At 42.9% G+C, this 7,489-nt stretch overlaps 1 pseudogene; it reads right to left on the bottom strand.

Annotated features, from left to right (window-relative positions):
- Positions 1–4,095: 4,095 nt before the first annotated feature.
- On the bottom strand, positions 4,096–7,124 carry LOC149319784 (ADP-ribosylhydrolase ARH3-like; annotated as a pseudogene).
- Between the last annotated feature and the right edge of the window lie 365 nt (positions 7,125–7,489).

Raw genomic sequence — 7,489 nt, forward strand, 5'->3', positions numbered from 1 at the left:
GCCTGCAAGAGATACCCCCTCATGCCATGTGAACTAAGATCAAAAACAGCAAAATGCAGGCCTAGGACTAACATCTTCATTTCCCCCCTTCCTGTATGGTTTTTAACATCTTGCCTGATGAAGAGGCCAGTGGAGCTTTGAAAACTTGCAGCATGTATATTGTGCATTTTGGTTGGCCCCATAAAGGTATCACGGCTTGGTGGATTTTTGATGTCACTGGATTTGCTATATGGCTGTTCTCAGGATATATAAAGACTGATAAAGATAGAGTGATCAAATATATAGATTTAAGACCCAGTTGTTCTTCCAGCAAAGATTTATGTTCACATAATCAGATCTCCCTCCTGGAAAAAAAAGGTCTAATATGCTATGTGCTGCTCATGTGTGCACTTTCAAGTACTGAAATGTTAATGATTTTAAATATCCAGAGCTCTTACTAAATGTACATTGACAAGAAGAAAAAACAACAAGCTGCCTCATATCCTGTCACCACTGAAAATGGAAGAGGGGAAAGCACAAATTGGAGAAGGAGGCACCACCTTGCCATGGAAGAAATAAAGAGTACTGTTGTTGTTATTATTATCATCCTCATGATTATTATTACCATTATTATTCAGGGTGACCAGAAGTCCTCCTTTCTCGGGATACTATATTTTATCCTTCTGTCCAGGAGGAATCGTAAAATGTCCTCCATTTAGAGCATGACTGAGAAGCATGGATTTACATTTCTAGGAATGTTTCTAGCTTTTATTTGGTCCTGTCCTCCATTCTTCTGGAATGTCCTCCATCTTTTGGTGCCTTGTTCTCCTTTGCAGTGATGACACCAGGTCACCCCATTATTATTACGTATTATTATAAATGAAGGGGGAAACTAATGATTAAAAAAACACTCTGGTGTTCTAAGCAAGTGCAATTTCAACCAATAGTGCTGCAAGGCAGACTCAAAATCACTCCTTCTGCAGCTGTGTGACACACACAGCCATGTTATCTCCAGGCACCTCTGCGTCAAAATCCTCCTTCTCTGAGGTCTGAGATGAGGCCTTTGCCACCCAGCCCTCTGGTTTCAGCCACTGGGGGACCATGGGCCAGGTCACACTCTCTCAGCCTCAGGGGAAGGACATGGAAAACCAAATCCAAACCAATCTTGCCCAGAGAAAAAGAAACCCGTGACAGGGTCTCCTTAGGGCATGGCAACCAGATGTCCTCACTGCAAAGGAAGATAAGATATATGGGATATATAGGATATAAAGGATATATCTTATCTTCCTTTGGATAAGATACATAGGATATATCATCTATATATCTATAGGAAAAGATATATAGGATATGTCTTCCTATATCTACCTTATAAAATATATAAGATAAGGCGCCACCAGATGCCGTCACCACAAAGGAAGATATGCAGTATAAGATATATCTTATTTTCCTTTGGATAAAATATATAGAGAATATATATCTATCTATAAATCTATAGTATAAGATATATAGGATATATCTCTCTATATCTATCTATCTATCTTATATATAAGAGAAGGTGCAACCAGATGTCCTCACCGCAAAGGAAGATAAGATATATGGGATATATAGGATATAAAGGATATATCTTATCTTCCTTTGAATAAGATACATAGAATATATATGTATCTATATATCTACAGTATAAGATATGTAGGATATATCTCTCTATATCTATCTATCTATCTATCTTTCTTTCTTTCTTTCTATTTCTTTCTTATGTATAAGAGAAGGTGCCACCAGATGTCCTCACCGCAAAGAAAGATAAGATATATGGGATATCTAGGATATATCTTATCTTCTTTTGGAAAAGAGACATAGGATATATCACCTACATATCTATAGGAAAAGATATATAGGATATCTATCTATCTATCTATCTATCTTATAAGATTAGGGGCCACCAGGTGTCCTCACCGCAAAGGATGATAAAATATATAGGATCTCAATCTCATATATATATATATATATATATATATAAATAGATAGATAGATATATATATATAGATATATATATATATATATAAAATAAGGCACCACAAAATGGAGGCTAGTCAAGGGAAGAGGGAGGAGATGGCCAACCCAAAGCTCAAAGCACTCATAATAATGTAGAATCCCAGAGTGCGAAGGGTCCACAAGGGCCCTGATCCAGCCCAGTCCCATTCTGCCATGCAGGAACTCCCAATCAAAGCCATGCAGGAACTCCCCATCGATGTGTGTAACAAAAAAACATGCTTCTCGGTCCTCCCTGGGGAGAAGGCTGAAATGGAGGACGGGGGGCGGGGAAGGAGGTCCTCCCCAGGAGGAAAGGAAGGGGAGAAGAGAAGGGGGGGCTTCCCACCTAAGTCACTCACTCACCAGCTCCCAGGCCCTTCAGCTTCCCCTCTGCTCTGGTCCTGGCTGCGCCAGCTCCCAGACTCTCCCACTCCTCCATCCTTCTAGGGCTTCTCCACTTGATTGGCTGCTTTCCTTGTGGAGGCGGGGTGTTAAGGAGCAAGGCGGACGAGACCACCGTTAAGACAGGGGGGGAGCTTCCCTCGAGACTCAGTACAGGAGGGGGGGCGCGCGCATGCGAGGAAGCTCTCCCCCCTCTCTTAACGGTGGTCTCGTCCATCCCGCTCCTTCACTCTCCTCCTCAGGCGATTGGGCGGGTCTTCTTCAGCACCTGCCTCTTGGTGCTGCTTGGCGACGGACCGTTATTTCTCTCTGCTGCATTAGGCCCCTCTGTTCAGTCCGCACACACATATATATATATATCTCCATAGCCATGGGTTCTTTACCCACCCCACATAAAACACCATGGATTTGGAAGACACACACACACAAGGGCCAACCCCTTTTTGCCTTATAGGAGTACATAAAAGCACAAATGTCATTGTTTTAAAAACCTTCCACATAAAGAGACTTCACCACACTGAAGCACTGTGGGCTTCACCATGACTGGATAAGAGGCTCATAGAAGATTTGGAAGGGATCCCTCAAGGGCCATCCAGCCCAAGCCTCCCCCCTTCTGCCATGCAGGAAATCACAGTCAAAGCATATAGAATCATAGACTTGGAAGAGACTGCCAGGGCCATCCAGTCCAACCCCATTCTGCCATGCAGGAACTCTCAGTCAAAGCATCCCCAGTGACAGACGGCCATCCAGCCTCTGTTTAAAGACCTCTAAGGAAGGAGACTCCACTACATTCGGAGGAAGGAGTGTGTTCCACTGTTGGACAGCCCTGACTGTCAGGAAGTTCCTCCTAATGTTGAGGTGGAATCTCTTTTCATGCAGCTTGCATACATTGCTCTGAGTCTTAGTCTCTGGAGCAGCAAAAAACAAGCTGGCTCCCTCCTCAATATGACATCCCTTCAAGTATTTAAACAGGGCTATCATATCACCCCTTAACCTTCTCTTTTCCAGGCTAAACACCCCCAGCACCCTGAGTCTTTCCTCATAGGACATGGTGTCCAGGCCCTTCACCATTTTAGTTGCCCTCCTTTGGACACACTCCAGTCTCTCAATGTCCTTTTTGAATGTGGTGCCCAGAGCTAGACACAGTATTCCAGGTAAAGTCTGACCAAAGCAGAATAAAATGGTACTAGAAACTAGAAAAAATTTTCCTCACTTGTTATATGGTGCTGAAATCTGGGGGTATAACAGTGTCTCGAATTTGAAAACTGTTCAGAATACATTCCTGATATCCCTGATGGCTGTTGCTAAAAAGTACGTACCCCTGTTTACTTTTTTAGAACAGAAACAGGTCAAGTTGCCTTTCAAGCTGGTATACATATTGCTCTTGCTTTTTACTGGTTGAAAGTGATGACCATGAGTGATTGCAGGCTCCCCCCAAAAAATGCTTCTTAGAGCAATGATCTTCTAACTTCCCAAGCTCCTGGGTATCTATAGTTAGAATGATACTTCAGAGCTATGAGATTAATGTTGATTTACTACCAAATTATGCTGCCAGCAGAGTTAAACAAAGATCTGATCATTTCTCCCATTAGTGGCTCAGACCTGCTTGAGTGTACAAATCACACAAGGTATCAGCCAGCTTTTCTCTATCTCATACAATTCTCAGCTCCAACTTTGGTGCACCTACTCTTCCCCACAATGTGCCCCTGAAATTCCCCTAGACAGAGTTGCAATGTGTTTGTGTCCCCACCCAGTGAGATGTAGTAGCTAATGGTCAGTCGCAGTCTGTTGTAGTCTTTAGGGATATCAGGATGAAATCCCATACAGCTCAGGAAAGAGCAGATGACAATAGGGCCAGAACGCAGAGCTGCAATGCAATTGCCTGACTGTAACACTGTGTCCAATTTGGGCACACTGCTGTTCTCCAGAATTTTTAAAAATCTTATTTATTAGGTCCTTGAAAAGGTTAATTCCTCATAGCTCAGCATTTGGGCATCAATTTCCACATTCTCCACATGGCCATTGAGCTCCAGGAACTCATCCTGATCCAATTCCCCTTGGAGAGCATAGTGAACTGCCAAAGCATGCAAGATGGCTCCATTATAACCCAAAGAGTTTGAGTGGGTTAATTCAGCACCCAGCTTAGCACACTTCTTTACATTTCAAACAAGTAGAATAATAGAATCATAGAGTTGGAAGAGACTGCAAGGGCTATCCAGTCCAACCCCCTGCCATGCAGGAAATCACAATCAAAGCATCCCCGACAGATGGCCATACAGCCTCTGTTTGAAGACCTCCAAGGAAGGAGACTCCACTACACTCCGAGGGAGTGTGTTCCACTGTTGAACAGCCCTTACTGTCAGGAAGTTCCTCCTAATGTTGAGGTGGAATCTCTTTTCCTGCAGTTTGCATCCATTGTTCCGTGTTCTAGTCTCTGGAGCAACTGAAAACAAACTTGCTCCCACCTCAATATGACATCCTTCCAAATATTTAAACAGGGCTATCATATCACCTCTTAACCTTCTCTTCTCCAGGCTAAACATCCCCAGCTCCCTGAGTTGTTCCTCATAGGGCAAGGTTTCCAGACCTTTAACCATTTTAGTTGCCCTCCTTTGGACACATGGCTCCAGTTTCTCAATGTCCTTTTTGAATTGTGGTGCCCAGAACTGGACACAATATTCCAGGTGGGGCCTGACAAGAGCAGAATAGAGTGGCACTATTACTTCCCTTGATCTAGACACTATACTTTTATTGATGCAGCCTAAAATTGCATTGGCCTTTTTAGCTGCTGCATCGCACTGTTCACTCATGTTCAACTTGTCATCTACTTGGACTCCCAGATCCCTTTCACATGTAGTTTCATCCAGCCAGGTGTCCCCCATCCTATATCTGTGCGTCTTTCTGCCCTAAGTGCAGTACCTTACATTTCTCTGTGTTGAATTTCATTTTGTTAGCTTTGGCCCAGCTTTCTAGTCTATTCAGGTCATTTTGAATGTTGATCCTGCCCTCTGGAGTATTAGCTATTCCTCCTAATTTGGTGTCATCTGCAAATTTGATAATTATGCCCCCAATTCTTTCTTCCAAGTCATTGATAAAGATGTTGAATAGCACTGGCCCCAGGACAGAGCCCTGTGGGACCCCACTGGTCACTTCTCTCCAGGATGAAAAGGTGCCATTGTTGAGCACCCTTTGGGTTTGGCCGGTCAACCAATACAAATCCATGTAACAGTTGCCTTGTCTAGCCCATATTTTACAAGCTTGTTTGCAAGAATGTCATGGGAAACCTTGCCAAAGGCCTTACTGAAATCCAGATATACTATATCCACAGCTTTCCCTTCATCCACCAAGCTGGTAATTTTATCAAAGAAAGAGATCAGATTTGTCTGGCATGTTCTAGATGTTCACAGACTCTCTGTTTAATGATCTGCTCTAGAATCTTTCCTGGTATAGATGTCAGACTAACTGGACGATAATTGTTTGGATCCTCTTTTCCCCCCTTTTTGAAGATGAGGACAACGTTTGCCCTTCGCCAGTCTGCTGGGACTTCTGTTCTCCAGGAGTTTTCAAAGATTATTGCCAATGGCTCCGATATTACATTTGCCAGTTCTTTTAGTACCCTTGGATGTAGTTCTTCTGGTCCTGGTGACTTAAATTCATTTAGATTAACAAGGTATTCCTCTACTTATTCTGTGCTGAAATTCCCCTATTCTGTCCTCTGCTCCATTATCTTCAGGTTGAGTTCCCTTTTCCTTTTCTGAGAAGACTGAGGCAAAGAAGGTGTTGAGTAATTCTGCCTTTTCTCTGTCTTCTGTTAGCATTTTGCCATCTTCTCCAGGCAGTGGCCCTACCGTTTCCTCCTTCTTCCTTTTGTTGCGGACATATCCAAAAAAGCCCTTTTTATTCTTTTTAACTTCTCTAGCAAGCCTGAGTTCATTCTGCGCTTTAGCTTTTCTGACTTTACCCCTACACATGCCTGCTATTTCTTTGAATTCCTCTTTGGTGATTTCCCCATTTTTCCATTTCTTATACATGTTCCGTTTCAAACTTAGCTCAGTTGAAAGTTCCTTAGTCATCCATCCTGGTTTCTTGAGACACCTCCTGTTTTTCTTTCTCACTGGAACTGTTTGAAATTGTGCCTTCAGTATTTCCCTTTTGAGAAACTGCCATCTGTCCTGAACTCCCTTCTCTTTTAGTATTTCTGACCATGGGATCACCCTCAATACTTCTCTAAGTTTACTGAAATCTGCTCTCCTAAAGTCTAGAATGCGTGTCTGACTCTGCCTGGCTTCTCCTTTCTGTTGGTCACTTTCACCTAAGGATCCCACCACTTGCACCCCACTGACCATGTCATCCTTGTTGGTTAGGATCAGATCTAAAATAGCTGACCACCTTGTTGCCTCTTCCACCTTTTGGACCATGAAATTGTCTTCCAGGCAAGTGAGGAATTTGCTAGACCTTGAGGATTTTGCTGAGTTTGACTTCCAGCAAATATCAGGGTAGTTGAAGTCGCCCATCACTACTAAGTAAGTTGGCATGGCAGTATGGCTGCTATCACATTGCACCATTAGGAGCTTCTCCCATTAAACTATTTGTTCTGGTTCAAACACATCTATCTCTGTGTTTGAGGCAGAGGAGTTTCTTGAAGATGGCAATCATACTCCATAGCTCTGGTCAGGGTCCTTCTTATATTCCTCAGCAAAATGTTTTGCCATATCTACTTGGTCAAAATCCCGTTAGGCAGACAGCGGGTCACTGCTGTGTCATCATTATAGAAGAGGTTTATCTTTGCATGGCTGGACTGAGTTGGGCTGTTTGCTGTCTCTTCCATCGCCAGCAGATTAGCTTTGTGGGAGGCCAGAAGGTATTATATTATATTATATTATATTATATTATATTATATTATATTATTTATACATACCCCGCTCTCCAGCCAAAAGGTTATCAGAGCGGCTTACAAATTGTTAATTGGACATTTCCCTGCCCTTAGGCTTACAATCTATGCACAATGTACAACGTACGCACAAACTACAGTAATTCCATTAAATTGGTTCACCCCATGAGGATCTTTCTAGCTGCT

Source organism: Sceloporus occidentalis, unplaced genomic scaffold, assembly GCF_023333645.1.
Source record: "Sceloporus occidentalis isolate IW3139 unplaced genomic scaffold, rSceOcc1.0.p SCAF_2, whole genome shotgun sequence".
In the NCBI taxonomy this organism is placed as follows: Eukaryota; Metazoa; Chordata; class Lepidosauria; order Squamata; family Phrynosomatidae; genus Sceloporus; species Sceloporus occidentalis.